Source organism: Grampus griseus (genome assembly GCF_964374135.1).
Source record: "Grampus griseus genome assembly, chromosome: 11".
Taxonomy (NCBI): Eukaryota; Metazoa; Chordata; class Mammalia; order Artiodactyla; family Delphinidae; genus Grampus; species Grampus griseus.
This window is the reverse complement of record NC_139005.1, coordinates 27739251-27762256: the sequence shown is the minus strand read 5'-3', so window position 1 is coordinate 27762256 and position 23006 is coordinate 27739251. Positions and strand designations below refer to the sequence as shown.

Sequence of the window (23006 nt, the reverse complement as noted above, 5' to 3'; positions counted from 1 at the left end):
TTTAATTTGAATTATCTATTAATTAGAAGTATTTTCTATGCTCATTGATCATTTTATAAAACAGGAACGCCATTTAAAGATTATCTTTGTAGTTCTTTTAGGAAAAAGATGCCACACTATTGAATGCTTATAAAATTGTTTATTATGATGCTGATGGTAATCTACATTCATTGGTTAGCTTTGTAATAGTATAGAAATTAGAAATTTTATTTACCAGTTAATATGAAACCACACCTCCTGGTTCATTATACTATTGTTTTAAAAATGTCATGCTTTACATAGATATATTTGTATGTATACGTGTTAACATTTAAGATAAGACACTTCTGGGTTTTATAATGACACTCAAAATGAGCATCTGTATTGACCATGAGTGTAAAGTGGTTTTGGAAAAGAAAATGTATTATTTTATTCAGATATTTATAGTATCTCCAGTACTGGAATCTAGTGGCAAGTGGAAAGTTTTGTGTATGTTGTAATATTCTTTAACCCAGGAAAGTAGGGAGGAGAGAGGAGGCATATATTTATTAGATACTTACTATGTTCTCAGCATTTATTTTAAGTGTTTTGCATACGTTATCTTACTTAGACCTCCCAACAATTTAATTGGCAAGTATTATTTACAAAGTGTATTTTATAGATTAGGATACAGAGGTGTAGAGGCATTAGTAAATGTTTCAGCCAAAATACAAACACAGGCAGTCTAGCCTCTTATAATTCTCACTCCTGAGGAGTATGTCATTCTGCTTTCCTATATAAATAAATAAATGTATGCATGTAAAAAATCTTTTATAAAGAATATATAGGAGTCATTAATAGTAGTACTTAGCAAGCAAGCATACAAACCAACACAAAACCAGTTAATTTAATGCAAAGTAAATTACCTTTTTATTTGTGTGGAATTATTAGAGCACATAGCATCAGTGTAATTTTCATGAGTATAGATAACTTTCTTGCTATAATATAATATAAAATGTAGATGGATGGAATTCATTAGTAAAGATTGGTACAAATGAAATAATAATGTAATAATGACAGGAGAGTAATGCATCTTAAGGACAATGAAAACTTCCATTTGGAACCCTCCTGGATTCTTCCCTGTGTGTCTTTCCATGGCTAACTTTAATGTATCCTTTCCCTGTAATAAATGTAAATGTGGGTATAATAATAAAAAAAAAATTCTGAAGAAATTAGGATATTATGCTCATGCATACAATTAAAGTAGACATTCCTCTGAATATTAACAAAAAAGAGAAGAGAAACATAAATGTAATCAGCTGGAATCTGATAGTACAGCAATGTTCCCTTGGATTTTGAGTTGTGTTATGCTAGTAATAAAACTAGATTTAGATTGTTATGGAAATAATCCAAACACTTCCTCTGATTTGCTAAGTTTTTTAAAAACTACCTATGAATGTGAAACATTATTATTATGATGCTTTGTGTTGCTATACTCTTTTTTTTTTTTTTTCCTTGTCTACTGCTCAGTGATAAGCCTTCCAGTTTTATTACTAGCATATTGGATTTAGGGTAATATTTGGATACTTTTAAAGAGTGGCAGAATGCATCTTATATTGTTATATTGTTATATACTAACAATGTGGTTTATAGTCATTTAAACAGATTTCAAAACTAAGTTCTATCTGTGTATTACTTAGATTATAAAATAATAATGAATACATTTAACAAGTATTCATGGTCAGTTTTTGGAAAGCCCAGTAGTTAATATGATTGAATAAATTGATACATTTCTCAATTACCAGCCACTGTAAAGTGGATTTGGTCTATGTGTGTGTTAGAATTGTAGAAAAGTGCTTGGATTTATACTGGAAATTCTATTATGACCTAACTATGGTGGCTCATCAACTGGAATACAACACTATAATAAGAAACAGTAAAGCAGTTTCTATTATAGCTAGTTTTCATTTCTATCTTTATCTAACTACAGAACACATATCTAAAAATATCCATTAAGGGGCACTAATTATATTACTAGTATTGTGTAAAATTCATAGGAAATGTGGACCATTGAGACGACAAAAAATGGATTCACTAGAGTTTTCCAACACAAGAAGAAGTAGACAAATATTAAATATTATGTGCTAATTTTTGCATTGTGAGTAGTAAATGTGTTGCTAAATTGGGAATACACAAACATAGGCAGATGTAAAATAATTACATAGATACCATAAATATTTAGGGGCAAATAGTGCAATAACTATAATGTGTGCAGATGCACACTATATCTTTTTGGAGCACATTTTATTGACTTTATTATTTTTATTTCCTTTTTTGTTCAGCAATGATGATATGTGTGTGTTCTCTATTTGCTAATATGTGTCTGCTCTAATATGGACTGCTCAATATATCTGTTCTGTTTTCTTGAGTCATTACAGCAATGAACAGCTTTTACTGAGACTTGTTACTCCATTGGCCAAATCCATTTAATATGTAGTATGAGCAGCTGTCCATCAATATCGGTATCCTTAGGAAAGAGTTCCAGAATCCCCATGTATTTTTTGTTGCTGACTTACGAGACCAATGACATATTCCAAATCTTTAGTATTAAGTATTAGTATTAAGCTCCTTCTATGTGTCATGAGACTTAGAAAAAATTACGTTTGTTTTAAAAAACCCATAAACATATTTGTAAAGTCTTTTATGAAGTTGGGAAAGACATGTTATTTTTAAGGATATTTAATTTAAATATGTCAAGGCTTTACCTTAAGTAGTATTTGCTTACTCGAAAGCAAAATTTAAAATGATTTGCAATTTTATTAAGTTATTGCCATTCTGTCAGCCATCAAGTTCCAAATCCAGATTTATTTTCTGTTTCTCTCTCCCTCTCTCCATTGCCCTACCTCCCACCATGTGCAGGTACAGCTTACACCAAATCCTGCCATTTTTCTGTGCACTGTTCCCAAGCATTTGCTACAACTTTAGCTTGGGCCTTCACACTTTGCTTATTAACTACTGTGGCCTTCTGATTGAGCTGGCTTCCAGATTTTTCTTCACTCCTCAGTCCATTCTGCAAATTGGTATCTGAGTAATCTTCTAAATGCACTGTTTAATGGTGTCCCTGAATTGCTGAAACATTGCCAGTTGCTTCTCATTAATCTAAGGCAATGTTGTTTTTGTTGCTGCTTGGCCAAGAGGGCCCTCCACAGTCTTGATTCTTTATCTCTGTTTCTGTCCTTTATTTGAGGTCTGCTCTTTTCTCATTACATTCTTGCCTGATACTCTGATTTGTTCTCTAGGACTCAAATGTTCCAACTGTCTTCTATCCATGATCTGATTCCTACCTGGTTCTCAAGGCTTACTTACTTTGGGAAAATATTCCCTCGACTATCCTAGTCTACAGTGTTTTTTTTCCTCTCATGGGACTTATAGCAACTTACCCTGAATAACACAGTTTTTACTTTTATGGCTTTTTAGCCATAAAATGGCTTGTTAGGCATTTAAAATTTTTATTTAGTGAAACTTAAAACAACATTTTACTTGCTGTCATTCCTCTGCCCATCCTTCTTAGGGCTTTTCCTGGGCCAGTTCACAGTACAATTTAGGGAGATCTCCCACTTTCTCCTTTAGGACAGCTTGGATTCTTACACAGTCTATGCTAGAGAGAGTGCCTCTCCCTGAACCACCTCTATATTTTCTTGACCCACATATCCAGATGGTGTTGGAGCCCTTATTTTATTGACATGGGAAATTGCATTGTATTTATGATATGTATATCCTTAGGCAGTATTTCAATCTTGAATCAGAATATCTGGGTTAGTTCTGACTCTGCTATTTACTGACTGCTTAAAACATGAAAGAAATAACCTCCTAGATGATTAGTTTCTTTATACATGAAATTTAGTATTAGGAACAGACCTCTCATTTTGCAAGGTTATTCTGAGCCTTGAAAATAACAATCATCTAGTGGTACATTAATAACTTTATAATGTATTATACTTAACCCATTTTTAGGCACTTAATATATACTAATATTATCCATGCAATAACCCATTGAAACCTCAAAATAGCTCTGTAAGGGGGCGACTACATGTTAGAGGAAACCGGAGAGTTTATTAACTGCCGCAGTCACAAATGGTCAGTGGTGGTACTGGAACAGACATCTGGCAGTGTGGCTCTGGATCCTAGTTGTAGCCATGATGTCACACTGCTTCTTTGTAAGTATCACTGTTAGTGCTGACCACCACTGCTCTGCTCTTTCATGATTTGCCTTCTCAGCCAAAAGTTTAGAAGTTTCAGAGACATCTCAAGTGAACCCAATTGTGGATTCAAATCATGGAACTTTTTTCCATTTTCATTTTAATTTAAAAAAGAGAAAGAAAATAAACACAATGTCTAAACACTCTTAATAACAAGCCAGCTTAGTGATTAAAGGACAAAAGGCTGTGCAAACTTAGGGGACAATCACATGCTAAAATTAGTGCATTTTCAGCTTGTTTTGTTTATTCTTGGAAGTTAGAGAATTCAATATTTTAGCAATGAAAACAGTGCAGATATGATGTACAAAATACATAGTGTAAAGACAGTTTGGGAACTTAAGAGCTTTAATCCTTTTATCTATTTTAGGACTTTCTGGGACAAGTGTTTTGTACATTGGGGGAGATTGTTGGTTCACAGGGAAGTCGCCTGGAAAAGTCCATAGTGTAAGTATTTTTTAATTTAGACAATGAAATGTTAACTCTTTATTTTCTGTTTTGGCAGTTTTAAATTGATGAATATGTGGTTGTAGACCAAAAGTGTGTTTTAAAATCTTGAGTATTTTTCTTCCAACAAATCATTTTGACATTTTTATAAAGGATAATTTATATTTCAGCTGTCATATGCCATGCTACAAAATCTTCACAAAATGAAATGAGCAGATTTAAGCCAGAAAATTTGTTGTTTTCCTTTTGGTTATACTATTAATTCTTAGATGTAGTACTTTTTTTTTTTTTTAAATAAATTTATTTATTTATTTTTGGCTGTGTTGGGTCTTCGTTTCTGTGCAAGGGCTTTCTCTAGTTGTGGCAAGCAGGGGCCACTCTTCATCGCAGTGCGCGGGCCTCTCACTGTCGTGGCCTCTTTTGCTGCAGAGCACAGGCTCCAGACGTGCAGGCTCAGTAGTTGTGGCTTATGGGCCGAGTTGGTGCGCGGCATGTGGGATCTTCCCGGACCAGGGCTCAAACCCGTGTTTGCTGCATTGGCAGGCAGACTCTCAACCACTGCGCCACCAGGGAAGCCCCAGATGTAGTACTTTTTGAAGAAGAGATTTTACTTCTTTGGACCAGGGACTATATGTAGTACCACCTTTTATGTTTAATCAATGCATTTTTAGTGATTGAGATTTAATAATACTTTTTACTAAAAAATTAGTCTGAAAAGAAGGCAGTAAGTATGAAAATGTTAATAGAAGGTGGTCACTAAGAATTATATTTTCCATATTCACCTTCAATTATGGCTATCATGCTTAATTTTCAGATCAATTGCATGAGATGATCCTATTTTCTCTAATTCCATACAAGGCAGAAAACAAACTCTAGACATTTTCTCTAATACTTTCCTCTCCTTGTCCTCCTTCTTCCCCCATCCCTAATTTTGATTTTTTTGATTCACTTAACTGCTTTTAAAAATCAAAAGATCTAGGAGGGTCTAAGGCTATTGCAGAGCAAACCACAATGTCTAAAGATTTGGGGAGTTCTGAAGTCTCTATCTTCACCAATTTTTTAAGAATCTCAAACTTATAAAATAATTATCTCAAAACTTTACAAATCTATTCACCTTTGACATCAAACACTTGAAATGGTTAAAGCATCATTTTCACCTTCCCTGTATAAAATGGAACTTTATACTTAGTATCTTCTTCTTAGGCTAATAAGAAGTCTATGAATTCTAACTTCTTTTATTTAACTTTGATTATCTTAGAAAATCATTGCTGAATGTCAGTTTGAAAACTTTTGCATACCAATGATCTTTTGAACATTCTTTTCACATGTAATTTGTTTTTACATCATTGTAGGATTTGGAAGATTATGGTTTAAATATATTTATGCTCACTTTAATAAATCAATGATAAGTAATCTATAAAACAAATATAGATATTTTTATTAAGTATACATAATTCTTATTGCATTGTCTAGTCTAGTAACGTAGGCCCATAAGCATTCTTAGATTAGTAAAACACCCTTTCTTTTGCTGAAAAAATAATCAATATTATCTATACAATGCTACCATAAATATGCCTTTAATATTCTTTGAGAGAAAAAAGCAGTTAAAATGTAGAATTTTTATTTTAGAGCAACAGAATAGAGATTTTTACAGAACTTGCACTCATATTTTTAAATTGATCATTTTATTAAACAGTTTTACCTGATGTTATTTTCTCCATAAAAGGAAATCATAACTCATTTCAGAAAGCTCTTAAATTCCATAGAATTTTTCCCAGTGGAAAATCAGCATTATATTAGTATTAAAACATGTTAAAAAGTTGATATTATATTGGCTCGGTTATGTGGTAAATAGAACGTAGTGTAAGATGTAGTCCTTGTTCAGTTAATTCAACAAGTCCAAGTCCCACTGGACAAGACCAACAGAAGCAAATTCAGGCTACAGGGTGAAGATTCCTACAGTAATGATTGGCAGAATATGCCAATGTAGGGAGTACTGGCCAGCAGTTGAGCCATAATTATTTTACATAATCAGAAATGGTGAAATGCTCCTTAGATTTTTCTAAGCTTCTGCTGAGATTAGGGTAGCACAAATGAGGCAAAACCTTGGAAACCTTTTCAGACAACATGGAGGTATTATAACTACATACTTTACTTCATCTATAGGGTATTTTGTAATTTAGGCAAGTTTATTATAAGTGTTGATATTATATCTATCTTATTGAAAAAGATATAATTTATTCAATTTTTAAAAGTATATGTAACTAATCTTATATTCAAAGTCTCCCCCTTACTTTATTGGGCAATCTTACCAGGTAAATAAACATTAAGAAAAGGGTTTAAAGGTGGGCTTATTGTTTAAGCAGTGGGAAATTTTTTGATTTTCAAAGTAAGTTTAGCTAGGCAAGTGTTATTACTAAATGGGTAATGAAGTGCAGATTTTGAGTGTAGCAAAGAGATAGGCTACAAAAGAAAGAAGCAAAGAAACGAAGAATTGCTGAATGGGGCCTATTACATGAGGGAATTAAGTTAGTTACTTGAGATAAAGAGAACAGAGGAAAGAGTTGAGAGGGTTCTTAGGAGATTAATCAAAAATAGGACAGTAAAATTGAATAGATTTAGCTTGCTAGTGGAAGGATATTTTGGATTTATTAATTAAAAAATCAGATGATAATAATCGTATTCTGTCACCTGGGAAGTTACTCCAACCCAGGTGGACACTGGATTATATCAAACAAATACACAAATATTTTGTAGTCACCCACCCTCTTGCTTGAGAAAATATTGGCTTTTGTTAAAAACTCTAGCTATGAGGGGGGGACCTTCAAGACGGCGGAAGAGTAAGATGTGGAGATCACCTTCCTCCCCACAAATACAGCAGAAATACATCTACATGTGGAACAACTCCTACAGAACACTTACTGAAAGCTGGAAGAAGACCTCAGACCTCCCAAAAGGCAAGAAACTCCCCACGTACCTAGGTAGGGGAAAAGAAAAAAAGAAAAAATGGAGACAAAATAATAGGAATGGGACCTGCACTAGTGGGAGGGAGATGTGAAGAAGGAAAGGTTTCCACACACTAGGAAGCCCCTTTGCGGGCAGAGACTGCAGATGGCGGAGGGGGGAAGCTTTGGAGCAATGGAGGAGAGCACAGCAATAGGGGTACAGAGGGCAAAGCTGAGAGATTCCCGCAGAGAGGACTGGTGCCGACCAGCAATCACCAGCCCAAGGGGCTTGTCTGCTCACGCGCTGGGACAGTGGGGGCTGGGAGCTGAGGCTCGGGCTTCGGAGGTCAGACTCCAGGGAGAGGAATGGGGTTGGCTGCCTGAACACAGCCTGAAGGGGCTAGTGTGCCACAGCTAGCAGGGAGGGAGTCCGGGAAAAAGTCTGGAACTGTTGAAGAGGTCAGAGACTTTTTCTTGCCCCTTTGTTTCCTGGTGCACAAGGAGAGGAGATTAAGAGCGCTGCTTAAGGAGCTCCAGAAACGGGCGTGAGTCATGGCTATCAGCGCAGACACAAGACACGGGCATGAAACTGTAACACCACTGCTACAGCAACCAAGAAGCCTGTGTGCAAGCACAGGTCACTATCCACACCTCCCCTCCTGGGAAACTGTGCAGCCCGACACTGCCACGGTCCCATGATCCAGGAACAACCTTCCCGGGAGAACACACAGTGCACCCCAGGCTGGTGCAATGTCATGTTGGCCTCTGCTGCCGCAGGCTCGCCCCCCACTCTGTACCCCTCCGTACCCCTGGCCTGAGGGAGCCAGAACCCCCAAATCAGCTGCTCCTTTAATCCCGTCCTGTCTGAGTGAAGAGGAGACGCCCTCAGGTGACCTACACACAGAGACGGGTCCAAATCCAAAGCTGAAACCCAGGAGATGTGCAAACAAAGAAGAGAAAGGGAAATTTCTCCCAGCAGCCTCAGGAGCAGTGGATTAAATCTCCACAATCAACTTGATGTGTCCTGCATCTGTGGAATACCTGAATAGACAACGAATCATCCCAAATTGAAGGAGGTGGACTTTGGGAGCAATGATATAAATTTTTTTTCCTCTTTTTCTTTTTGTGAGTGTGTATCTGTATGCTCCTGTGCATGATTTTCTCCATATAGTTTTGCTTTTACCATTGGTTCTAGCGTTCTGTCTGTCCGTTTTTATTTTTATTTTTATTTTTTTTTTGTATAATTTTTAGGACTTGTTACCATTGCTGGATATGTTTTCTGCTTTGGTTGCTTTCTTCTTTCTTTCTTTTTTTATTGCTTAAAATTTTTTTTTAACAATTCTTTTTTATTTTAATAATTTTATTTTATTTTACTTTATTTTATTTTATTTTATTTTATCTTATTTTATCTTCTTCCTTCTTTCATTCCTTCTTTTTTTTTCTCCCTTTTATTCTGAGCTATGTGGATGAAAGGCTCTTGGTGCTCCAGCCAGGAGTCAGTGCTGTGCCTCTGAGGTGGGAGAGCCAAGTTCAGGACACTGGCCACAAGAGACCTCCCAGCTCCACATAATATCAAACGGCGAAAATCTCCCAGAGATCTTCATCTCACCACCAAGATCCAGCTCCACTCAACGACCAGCAAGTTACAGTGCTGGACATCATATGCCAAACAACTAGCAAGACAGGAACACAACCCCATCCATTAACAGAGAGGCTGCCTAAAATCGTGATAAGACCACAGACACCCCAAAACACAACAACAGATGTGGACCTGCCCACCAGAAAGACAAGATCCAGCCTCACCCACCAGAACACAGGCACTAGTCCCCTCCACCAGGAAGCCTACACAACCCACTGAACCAACCTTAGCCACTGGGGACAGGCACCCAAAACAATGGGAATTACAAACCTGCAGCCTGTGAAAATGAGACCCCAAACACAGAAAGTTAAGCAAAATGAGAAGACAGAGAAACACACAGCAGATGAAGGAGCAAGGCAAAAACCCACCAGACCTGACAAATGAAGAGGAAATAGGCAGTCTACCTGAAAAGGAATGCAGAGTAGTGAGAGTAAAGATGATACAAAATCTTGGAAATAGAATGGAGAAAATACAAGAAACGTTTAACAAGGACCTAGAAGAACGAAAGAGCAAACAAACAGTGGTGAACAACACAATAAATGAAATATAAAATTCTCTAGAAGGGATCAATAGCAGAATAACAGAGGCAGAAAAACAGTTAAGTGACCTGGAAAATAAAACAGTGGAAATAACTATGGCACAGCAGAATAAAGGAAAAAGAATGAAAAGAATTGAGGATGGTCTCAGAGACCTCTGGGATAACATTAAATGCACCAACATTCGAATTATAGGGGTCCCAGAAGAAGAAGAGAAAAAGAAAGGGACTGAGAAAATATTTGAAGAGATTATAGTTGAAAACTTCCCTAATATGGGAAAGAAAATAGTTAATCAAGTCCAGGAAGCACAGAGTCCCATAGAGGATAAATCCAAGGAGAAATACGTCAAGACACATATTAATCAAACTATCAAAAATTAAATGCAAAGAAAAAATATTGAAAGCAGCAAGGGGGGGCTTCCCTGGTGGCACAATGGTTGAGAGTCCACCTGCCGATGAAGGGGACACAGGTTCATGCCCCGGTCCGGGAAGATCCCACATGCCGCAGAGTGGCTAGGCCCATGAGCCATGGCCGCTGAGCCTTCGCGTCCGGAACCTGTGCTCTGCAATGGGAGAGGCCACAACAGTGAGAGGCCAGTGTACCACAAAATAAAAAACAGAAAAAAAAAAGCAGCAAGGGAAAGGCAAAAAATAACATACAAGGGGATCCCCATGAGGTTAACAGCTGAATTTTCAGCAGAAAGTCTGCAAGCCATAAGGGAGTGGCAGGACATATTTAAAGTGATAAAGGAGAAAAACCTACAAACAAGATTACTTCACCCAGCAAGGATCTCTTTCACATTTGATGGAGAAATTAAAACCTTTACAGACAAGCAAAGGCTAGGAGACTTCAGCACCACCAAAGCAGCTTTACAACAAATGCTAAAGGAACATCTCTAGGCAGGAAACGCAAGAGAAGGAAAAGACCTACAATAACTAACCCAAAACAATTATGAAAATGGTAATAGGAACATACATATTTATAATTACTTTAAATATAAATGGATTAAATGCTCCAACTAAAAGACATAGACTGCCTGAATGGATACAGAACAAGACCTGTATATATGCTGTCTACAAGACACCCACTGCAGACCGAGGGACACATACAGACTGAAAGTGAGGTGATGGAAAAAGATATTCCATGCAAATGGAAATCAGAAGAAAGCTGGAGTAGCAATTCTCATATCCGACAAAATAGACGTTAAAATAAAGACTATTGCAAGAGACAAAGAAGGACACTACATAGTGATCAAGGGATCAATCCAAAAAATATAGCAATTGTGAATATTTATGCACCCAACATAGGAGCACCTCAATACATAAGGCAAATACTAACAGCCATAAAAGGGGATATCAACAGTAACACAATCATAGTAGGGGACTTTAACACCCCACTTTCACCAATGGAGAGAACGTCCAAAATGAAAATAAATAAGGAAACACAAGCTTTAAATGATACAGTAAAGATGATTGACTTAATTGATATTTATAGGAAATGTACCCAGAAACAACAGAATACACTTTCTTCTCAAGTGCTCATGTAACATTCTCCAGGATAGATCATATCTTGGGTCACAAATCAGCCTTGGTAAGTTTTTAAATATGAAATCATATCAAGTATCTCTTCAGACCACAACGCTATGAGACTAGATATAAATTACAGGAAAAAATCTGTAAAAAATACAAACACATGGAGACTAAATTATACACTACTTAATAACCAAGAGATCACTGAATAAATCAAAGAGAAAATCAAAAAAATACCAAGAAAAAATGACAATGAACACAGGATGACCCAAATCCTATAGGAGGCAGCAAAAGCAGTTCTAAGAGGGACGTTTATAGCAATACAATCTTACCTTAAGAAACAAGAAACAACTCAAATAAACAACCTAACCTTACAGCTAAAGCAATCAGAGAAAGAAAAACAAACAAACAAAAAAAACCCCCAAAGTTAGAGGAAGGAAAGAAATCATAAAAATCAGATCAGAAATAAATGAAAGAGAAATGAAGGAAAAGATAACAAAGATCAATATAATTAAAAACTGGTTCTCTGAGTAGATAAACAAAATTGATAAACCATTAGCCAGACTCATCAGGAAAAAAAGGGAGAAGATTCAAATCAATAGAATTAGAAATAAAAATGGAGAAGTAACAACTGACACTGCAGAAATACAAAGGATCATGAGATTACTACAAGGAACTGTGTGCCAATAAGATGGACAACCTGGAAGAAATGGACAAATTCTTAGAAATGCACAACCTTCCAAGATTGAAACAGGAAGAAATAGATAATATGAACAGACCAATCACAAGCACTGAAATAGAAACTGTGATTAAAAATCGTCCAAATAACAAAAGTCCAGGACCAGATGCCTTCACAGGTGATTTCTGTCAAACATTTAGGGAAGAGCTAAAACCTATCCTTCTCAAAATCTTCCAAAATATAGCAGAGAGAGGAACAGTCCCAGACTCATTCTATGGGGCTACCATCACCCTGTTACCAAAACCAGACAAAGATTTCACAAAGAAAGCAAACTACAGGCCAATATCACTGATGAACATAGATGCAAAAATCCTCAACAAAATACTAGCAAACAGAATCCAACAGCACATTATAAGGATCATACACCATGATCAAGTGGGGTTTATCCCAGCAATACAAGGATTCTTCAATATATGCAAATCAGTCACTGTGGTACGCCATATTAACAAAGTGAAGGAGAAAAACCATATGATCATCTCAATAGATGTAGAAAAAGCTTTTGACAAAATTCAACACTGATTTATGATAAAAACCCTCCAGAAAGTAGTTATAGAGGGAACTTTCCTCAACATAGTAAAGGCCATATATGAGAAACCCATAGCCAACCTCTTTATCAATGATGAAAAACTGAAACCGTTTCCTCCAAGAACAGGAGCAAGACAAGGTTGCCCACTCTCTCCACTATTATTCAACATAGTTTGGAAGTTTTAGCCATAGCAGTCAAAGAGAAAAAATAAATAAAAGGAATCCAAAGTGGAAAAGAAGAAGTAAAACTGTCACTGTTGGCAGATGACATGATACTATACAGTGAGTATTCTAAAGATGCTACCAGAAAACTACTAGAGCCAGTTGGATTTGGTAAGGTAGCAAGACACAAAATTAATGTACAGAAATCTCTTGCATTCCTGTACACTAATGATCAAAAACCTGAAAGAGAAATTAAGGAAATAATCCCATTTACCATCACAACAAAAAAGAATAAAATACCTAGGAATAAACTTACCTAAAGAGACCAAAGACATATGCAGAAAACTATAAGACACCGATGAAAGAAATTAAAGATGATACAAACAGATGGAGAGATATATCATGTTCTTGGACTGGAAGAATCAGCATTGTGAAAATGTCTGTACTACCCAAAGCAATCTACAGATTCAGTGCAATCCCTATCATACTACCAATGGCATTTTTAACAGAACTAGAACAAAAAATTTTACAGTTTGTATGGAAACAAAAAACACCCCAATAGCCAAGGCAATCTTGAGAAAGTAAAACGGAGCTGGAGGAATCAGGCTCCCTGACTTCAGACCATACTACAAAGCTACAGTAATCAAGACAGTATGGTAGTGGCACAAAAACAGAAATATAGATAAATGGAACAGGATGGAAACCCCAGAGATAAATCCACACACATATGGTCATCTTATCTTTGAAAAAGGAGGCAAGAATACACAGTGCAGAAAAGACAGCCTCTTCAATAAGTGGTGCTGGGAAAACTGGACAGCTACATGTAAAAGAATGGAATTAGAAACTCCCTAATACCGTACACAAAAATAAACTCAAAATGGATTAAAGACCTAAATGTAAGGGCAGACACTATAAAACTCTTAAATGAAAACATAGGCAGAACACTCTAAACACATAAATCACAGCAAGATCCTTTTTGACCTACCACCTAGGGAAATGGAAATAAAAAGAAAAATAAACAGATGGGACCTAATGAAACGTAAAAGCTTTTGCACAGCAAAGGAAACCATAAACCAGAGTAAAAGGCAACCCTCAGAATTGGAGAAAATATTTGCAAATGAAGCAACTGACAGAGCATTCATCTCCAAAATTTACAAGCAGTTCATGCAGCTGAATATCAAAAAAACAAAAAACCCAATCCAAAAATGGGCAGAAGACCTAAATAGTCATTTCTCCAAAGAAGATATAGATTGCCAACAAACACATGAAAGATTGCTCAACATTATTAATCATTAGAGAAATGCAAATCAAAGTTACAATGAGATATCATTTCACACTTGTCAGAATGGCCATCATCAAAAAATCTAGAAACAATAAATGCTGGAGAGGGTGTGGAGAAAAGGGAACCCTCTTGCACTGTTGCTGGCAATGTAAATTGATACAGCCACTATGGAGAATGGTATGGAGGTTACCTAAAAGACTACAAATAGAACTACCATATGACCCAGCAATCCCACTACTGGGCATATACCCTGAGAAAACCATAATTCAAAAAGAGTCATGCACCAAAATGTTCATTGCACCTCTATTTACATTAGCCAGGACATGGAAGCAACCTAAGTGTCCATCATCGTATGAATGGATAAAGAAGATGTGGCACATATATACAATGGAATATTACTTAGCCATAAAAAGAAACAAAATTGAGTTATTTGTAATGAGGTGGATGGACCTAGAGTCTGTCATACAGAGTGAAGTAAGTCAGAAAGAGAAAAACAAATCTAAAAAACAAATCTAAGAAAAAAGTAAAATTGTCATGAAGAACCTAGGGGCAAGACGGGAATAAAGACATAGACCTACTAGAGAATGTATTTGAGGATACAGGGAGGGGGAAGCGTAAGCTGGCACAAAGTGACAGAGTGGCATGTACATATATACACTACCAAACGTAAAATAGCTAGCTAGTTGGAAGCAGCTGCATAGCACAGGGAGTTCAGCTTGGTGCTTTGTGACCACCTAGAGGGGTGGAATAGGGAGGGTGGTAGGGCAGGAGACACAAGGGGGAAGAGATACGGGGATCTATGTATATGTATAACTGATTCACTTTGTTATAAAGCAGAAACTAACACACCATTGTAAAGCAATTGTACTCCAATAAAGATGTTTAAAAAAAGAAACAAAACTCCAGCTATGAGAGAGGCATGTGTCTACAGAAAGGGGAACATGTGAAATAAAAAACTGGGTCCACTGAGATAAGCATTCTCTCTTGGGCTCTTGGAAGTTCAAGTGCTTTAAGAGAAGGTGCATTTTCTATTCAAATAGTATTTCACCTCCTCACCTCAACTTCAACTGAAAAGCAGTCTAAGCTATTCATACTGTTTTGTTTGAAAAAGCATGGTTTGGTTGAGGAAGAGAGTGAAATGTTGCTTGCATGGAAGCTGTATCTGCCCATAATGTTGAAGTAGCTCTTCATAGCTGATCCACTCCATGGATGCTTTCAGATTCCATACTTATTCCTGCTAACCCTTGCTCAGTGGTATCTTTTTCTGTGAACTTGATTATTTTGAACCAATCTGATGGACAGATGGTGGAGAGAGATGGGAAGTTTGGAAGATATGATATTTCAGTGGAGGAGGGAATGGGTTTGGAAGAAAGGATGGAGCCAGGTTGGGTACTGGAGGTGATGCAAGGTCAGGGAAATTTTTCTTCTCTGACAGGAAGCTTGACGACAAACACAACTTCTAAAGATTTCTTGTTTTATCACATAATATATAAAAGTAGTGGAATATATGAAAGCCTGGCAGAAATGATGAAGGTATTCATACTTGGCAAATAATATATATTTAAACATGCAGATTGCGCATCTATTTCTCATAGTCCCTTTTGCTTTCTCCCACACCTCTTCTCCCTTGTGAACCTGCCCTGGCCAGGGTTTAGCTACCTAGGGCAAAGATAATATTGTAGGATGGTCAGTAAACATATTTTTCATGGTATGTTCCTCATGGCTGGAGATAGAAATATAATTTGTACACTCTCCTGCAGCCATTACCTTTGGCAATTTTGTTAAAGAGTTAGGGATTTTTTTTTCTATCTGGATAGGTATAGGTTTAAGAATTGTAGCACAGGATATTACCTCCTGAGGCAGATAATCCACCCGTAATTAACAAAATTGACTCGTTGTGAATTTTGTCTTCCTGTGTTCCAAATGTTATTTATCTTAAATAGCATTATCCAAATGATTTAGTGTTTTAGATTAGAGATTTGTTTTCCAGTTAGTGTCCCATTTATATTCTAAGTTATTCAAAATATTTCCTTGTTTTCTTGTCTTTAAATGGCCTAGTTCGAATTATTTTTTGTAAGGTATTTAGAAGAATGTCTGCTAGCTTCTTAGTTGCAATTGTATTATAATATATTCTCAGAGGTGGTCTTGTTAAAATGATGTTAAATATAAAATCTGGAGATTTATAGCAGATATACTAGAGCTTTGAATTATTTATTATTAATCAAGCCTTTGAAAATTAAGTTATATTTATTACAAAGGAAAAGTGGTTTCTTGTACATTGCCTCATACCCTATTAAATAATCAGAATTTGAATTTCAATTCATCTTTTTATTTTCTGGGCTTTAGTTAATTGCTGTCACTTTTAAAAATAGATTTTCTCATTTTTATGAGAATAAAATTATTTTTTAACATTCTGTAGGAAATTTTATGTGGAATTTTTTGAAACTGATGTTCAAGAATTTTTAATTTACTTTTTAATAGCAGCTCAAGATTTTCAGTTTCCAACAGTGTTTTCTGTTGGATTCAAGTTTTGAGGAAACACATCTGTCATATTTTAATGCCATCCTACATTTTGGTCTTTTCCCTGAACTCCTAAAGTGAGTCTTGTGCTACTTAATTTGTCTGCAACACTTACTGTGTCTTCCAATGACTCATCAGCTTCTCTCTTTAGGTCATCCAGTATTATTTAGCATTATACCCACTCAGCAGTGTGTATTCTCATGCTGTGAGCTTATATCTAATATTCTTCCTGATGCTGTCAGAGAATCTTCTATCTTTAGAGATCTCAGTGATGGATTCACCAAAGCCTTCCAAAATGCTAGAATCAGCACCAGTTTAATAAAGATTGCCATTCTCTCCTCTGGGAGGAATGCATTTATTATATTCATAATGTAACATACCTCTTTGTTCCTTTTAGTCTCATCCAGGCTTGACTGATTCCAAATAAGAGGATTGGGCAAGGAGGTAGGGATTGGTTGTGATTAGAAAGAAGATTCTTACTCTGGGGAGGACTGGAAAGTCTAGGGGTAATTGACCCAACAGCTGTTTTAGCTAGGGGAAAAGGTTATGTTCTTTGTAGGCTGACTATAGCAGCTTGTGATCTAGGCAATAAGAAATGGGTAGAAAATAAAGGGAGGGATTCAAGAGGGATTAGTGGGTGTCCTGACAGGTGTGAAGAGTACAAGGACAGGAACTTGGAGGCAGGTGATAATTGGAAGAGCAGCTTGTAGTTGTCTGATGGATATGGGAATCTCATCTCTGACATAGGATCCAAGGCTGCTGAAGTTCAACACGAGAAATGTGGGGGAGGAATAAAGTAGAAAGGGAGCTTGGGAATAAGGCAGAAGAACCAAATAGAAGAATAGGGCTTAAGAGAGACCTGAGGCAGAACCTTAAATGGTTGGCTTAGAGTTCTGACTCAAATGTGGCCTTGTCTTGAAATCTATGCTGTGGCTGTGAGTGCATGTGAAGATCAAGAGTCAGCATGAGGATGAAGAGAAGCAGAAAGGAGGATAGGAGAGTGGTTAGTCTTAAAGGTGAGAAACATACAAATTTACAATAAAGCAGTGCATGTCTTTATTGTGCAACTTTTGCTTGTGAAAATATAGTTAACTTTGGAGGAAATTTTGACTTTATTAAATTCTCTGAAAATTAGACTGATACAGTTATTTTGTCTGGTTTATTTTGTTTGAAAGAATATTGGGCAGGGAATCAGATGATGTTTAAAGTCCCAACTTTGCTACTAACTTGCTATGTAATATGAAAAATTTGTACATCTATATTATATATATATTTATATCTATGGGTCACATTTTTAATATGAAGAATTTAGTCTACCGATAAGTAAATAGCCACTGTAATGAAGTTGATAATACATGGACTTTGGGGCCAGTCAGACCTGGGTTTCATAATTTGTTAGGTATATAATTTGAGCAAATTACTTAAAATTCACAAGCTCCAGTTTCCTCATCTGAAACATATGAATAATACACTTTCAAAAGGATTGTTGTAAGAAGTAGCAGTACTTAATATAGTACATTTGTCATAGAGAACACTGGAATTTAATAAACATTCAGTGGTGGTTATTAATATTGTTGTTGTTATTAAATATAGTCAATATCTTTTAGGAAAGACCTCTTAAATCGAATCACCCAATAATATCCCTCCCCCATTCCCTCATGGAGTTTACCATCTATTCATTAAATGAATAATGAATGTTTACGATCTATTCATTAAATGAATAACCACAAATAAATACAATTACATACTGATATAAACTATGAAAATTAGAGTACAGACTTAGAATAGAAAATAGGCCATTTTTGTCATTTGAATTTTATCATAAATGCAGTGGGAAAGTTCATGATATTTGTTCAAAGACAAAATTCATTCACTGCTGTGGGGAAAATGGTTGTGGGTTGTTAACAGAATTATCAGCATTTAATTATTCATGAGATATTCTAGTTTGGAGAACACAAGTAGTTCAGACTAAGAAGATGAGGAGAAGTGAACAGATTAAAAAAATATTTTGAAAGTTGATTTTTAAAAAATTTTGTATCATATAGTTTTAATATAAAAGATGTATACATAATATTATTTAAAACAAATAAGATACACCAGTATATAAGCTGCTTTTGTCACTTAAATTTGTCTTACATTTTCCCATACTATAGATATATGTAGAAATAATTCCTTTTAATGTAGCTACATAGAAACTATCATTTTCCGTAATTTTAAATAATTCACCTTTGTTGGAGTTATGTATTCAGTTTAATTTGTTTTATTTTTCTGTTATTGTCTGTTTGATTTTTGTTGGCTCTTAGAAACATGATTACAATGAACACTCTATACCTATCTTTGTGTATCCTTGTCAGGTTTGTAGATGTGGGTGAACTTATCTTTATGATAAACTCCTAACAGTAGAATTGCTAGGATAAAGAAAGTATTAATTTTTCAGAAATGTACTAAAATGAAGAGGATTGCTAAAGTCAAGAAAACATTTGCCTAACTCGTATTGAAAATGAAATCTTAATGAAACAGCATAACAAAATGATATGAAAGAAATAACAAATACTAAAATTTTACTTTGGTGGTGAAAACTTTTGGAGGACTATATAACAACCTAATATATTATTGCCTACATCTTTTTAAAAAAAATTTTACATCTTTATTGGAGTATAATTGCTTTACAGTGTTGTTTAATTTTTGTTGTATAACAAAGTGAATCAGCTATATGTATTCATATATCCCCATATCCCCTCCTTCTAGAGCCTCTCTCCCACCATTCCTATCCCATCCCTCTAGGTTGTCATGAAGCACTGAGCTGACCTCCCTGTGCTATGCAGCTGCTTCCCACTAGCTATTTTACATTTGATAGTGTATATATGTCAATGGTACTCTCTCACTTCGTCCCAGCTTCCCCTCCCCTGGCCGCCATATCCTCAAGTCCATTCTCTATGTCTGCAGCTTTATTCCTGTACTGCCACTAGGTTCATCAGAACCATTATTATAATATTTTTTTAGAATACATACATATGTGTTAGCATACGGTATTTGTTTCTCTCTTTCTGACTTACTTCACTCTGTATGACAGACTCTAGGTCCATCCACCTGACTACAAATAACTCAGTTTCGTTTCTTTTAATGACTGAGTAATATTCCATTGTATATATGTGCCACATCTTCTTTATCCATTCATCTGTCAATGGACATTTAGGTTGCTTCCATGTCCTAGCTATTGTAAATAGTGCTGCAGTGAACATTGTGGTACATGTCTGGTTTTGAATTATGGTTTTCTCAAGGTATATGCCTAGTAGTGGGAATGCTGGGTCATATGGTAGTTCTATTTTTAGTTTTTTAAGGAACCTCCATACTGTTCTCCATAGTGGCTGTATCCATTTACAGCCACAGTATCCCACAACAGGGCAAGAGGTTTCCCTTTTCTCCACACCCTCACCAACATTTATTGCTTGTAGATTTTTTGATGATGGCCATTCTGACCGGTGTGAGGTGATACCTCATTGTGGTTTTGATTTGCATTTCTCTAATGATTAGTGCTGTTGAGCATTGTTTCATGTGTTTGTTGGAAATCTGTATATCTTCTTTGCAGATGTGTCTGTTTAGGTCTTCTACACACTTTTGGATTGAGATGTTTGTGTTTTTGATATTGAGCTGCATGAGCTGCTTTTATATTTTGGAGATTAATCCTTTGTCGGTTGCTTCATTTGCAAATATTTTCTACCGTTTGGAGGCTGTCTTTTCATCTTGTTTATGGCTTCCTTTCCTGTGCAAAAGCTTTTAAGTTTCATTAGTTTCCCATTTGTTTATTTTTGTTTTTATTTCCATTACTCAAGGAGGTGGGTCAAAAAGGATCTTGCTGTGATTTATGTCATAGAGTGTTCTGCCTATGTTTTCCTCTAAGAGTTTTATAGTGTCTGGCGTTACATTTAGGTCTTTAATCCATTTTGAGTTTATTTTTGTGTGTTAGGAAGTATTCTAACTCATTCTTTTACATGTAGCTGTCCAGTTTTCCCAGTACCACTTATTGAAGAGGCTGTCTTTTCTCCATTGTATAGTCTTGCCTCCTTTATCAAATTAAGGGAACATATGTGCATGGGTTTCTCTCTGGGCTTTCTATCCTGTTCCATTTATCTATATTTATATTTTTGTGCCAGTACCATACCTTCTTGATTACAGTAGCTTTGTAATGTAGTCTGAAGTCCAGGAGACTGATTCCTCCAGCTCCATTTTTCTTTCTCATGATTGCTTTGCCTATTCAGTGTCTTTTGTGTTTCCATACAAATTGTAAAATTTTTTGTTCTAGTAATGTGAAAAATGTCATTGGTAGCTTTATAGGGATTGCACTGAATCTATAGATTGCTTTGGGTAGTATAGTCATATTCACAATATTGATTCTTCCAGTCCAAGAACATAGTATATCTCTCCATCTGTTTGTATTTGATTTGTTTCATCAGTGTCTTATAGTTTTCTGCATACAGGTCTCTTGTCTCCTTACGTAAGTTTATTCTTAGGTATTTTATTCTTTTTGTTGTAATGGTGAATAGGAGGATTTCCTTAGTTACTCTTTCAGATATTTTGTTGTTAGTGTGTGGGAATGCAAGAGATATCTGTACATTAATTTTGTATCCTGCTACTTTACCAAATTCATTGATTAGTTGTATTAGTTTTCTGGTAGAATCTTTAGGATTCTCTATGTATAGTATCATGTCATCTGCAAACAGTGACAGCTTTAGTTCTTCTTTTCCGATTTGGATTCCTTTTATTTCTTTCTCTTCTCTGATTGCTGTGGCTAAAATTTCCAAATCTATATTGAATAATAGTGGTGAGAGTGGGCACCCTTGTCTTGTTCCTGATCTTAGAGGGAATGCTTTCAGCTTTTCACCATTGAAAATTATGTTGGCTGTGGGTTTGTCATATATGGGCTTTATTATGTTGAGGTAGTTTCCCTCTATGCCCACTTTCTGGAGAGTTTTTTTTATCATAAATGGGTGTTGTATTTTGTCTCAAGATTTTTCTGCAGCTATTGAGATTATCATATGTTTTTTTTCCTTCAATTTATTAATATGGTATTGATTTGCGTATATTGAAGAATCTTTGCATTCTTGGGGTAAACCCCACTTGATCATGGTGTATGATCCTTTTAATGTGCTGTTGGATTCTGTTTGCTATTATTTGGTTGAGGATTTTTATATTAAAAAATGTTCATCAGTGATATCGGCCTGTAATTTTCCTTTTTTGTGACATCTTTCACTGGTTTTTGTATCAGGGTGATGGTGTCCTCATAGAATGAGTTTGGGAGTGGTCCTCCCTCTTCTATATTTTGGAAGAGTTTGAGGAGGATAGGTGTTAGCTCTTCTCTAAATGTGTCATAGAATTCTCCTCTGAAGCCATCTCATCCTGGGCTTTTCTTGTGGATGATTTTTAATCACAGTTTAAATTTCATTAGTTGTCATTGGTCTGTTCATATTTTCTGTTTCTTCCTTTTTCAGTCTTGGAAGGTTGTAGTTTTCTAAGAATTTGTCCATTTCTTCCAGGTTGTCCATTTTATTGGCATATATTTGCTTGTAGTAGTCTAAAGATGACACAATCAGATGGAGAGATATAGCATATTCTTGGATTGGAAGAATTAATATTGTGAAAATTATTCTACTACCCAAAGCAATCTACAGATTCAATGCAATCCCTATCCAAGTACCAATGGCATTTTTCACAGAATTAGAAAAAAAAATTTACAGTTTGTATGGAAACACAAAAGACCCTGAATATCCAAAGCAATCTTGAGAAAGAAAAACAGAGCTGGAGGAATCAGGCTCCCTGATTCCTCCAGGTGGTTGGATCAGACAATTCTACAAAGCTACAGTAATCAAAACAGTATGGTACTGGCACAAAAACAGAAAAATAGTTCAATGGAATAGGATAGAAAATCCAGAGGTAAAACCACGCTCCTATGGTCACCTAATCTGTGACAAAGGAGGCAAGAATATACAACGGAGAAAAGACAGTCTTCAATACATAGTGCTGGGAAAACTAGACAGCTGCCTGTAAACAAATGAAATTATAACACTTCCTAACACCATATACATAGTAAACTTGAAATGGCTTGAAGACCTAATTGTAGGACTGGATACTATAAAACTCTTAGGGGAAAACATAGGCCGAATACTCTTTGTGATAAATCACAGCAAGATCTTTTTTGATCCACATCTTAGAATACTGAAAATAAAAACATATATAAACAAATGGGACCCAATTAAACTTAAAAGATTTTGCATAGCAAAGGAAACCATAAACAAAACGAAAAGACACACCTCAGTATGGGATAAAATATTTGTAAATAAAGCAACTGACAAGGGATTAATCTCCAAAATATACAAACAGTTCATGCCACTCAATATCTAAAAAAACAAACAATCCAATCAAAAAATGGGCAGAAGACCTAAACAGACATTTGTCCCAAGAAGACATACA

The 23006-nt window shown here is 35.8% G+C and overlaps 1 protein-coding gene across 1 annotated transcript in view; it reads left to right on the top strand.

Moving 5' to 3' along the window:
* Nucleotides 1-4607: 4607 nt before the first annotated feature.
* Nucleotides 4608-23006, top strand: part of CPNE8 (copine 8) — a 211403-nt gene continuing 193004 nt past the window's right edge. The window contains exon 1 of the mRNA XM_082666811.1: nt 4608-4661. The gene's annotated coding sequence lies outside the window, so the exon portion shown is untranslated. The remainder of the gene's footprint in view (nt 4662-23006) is intronic.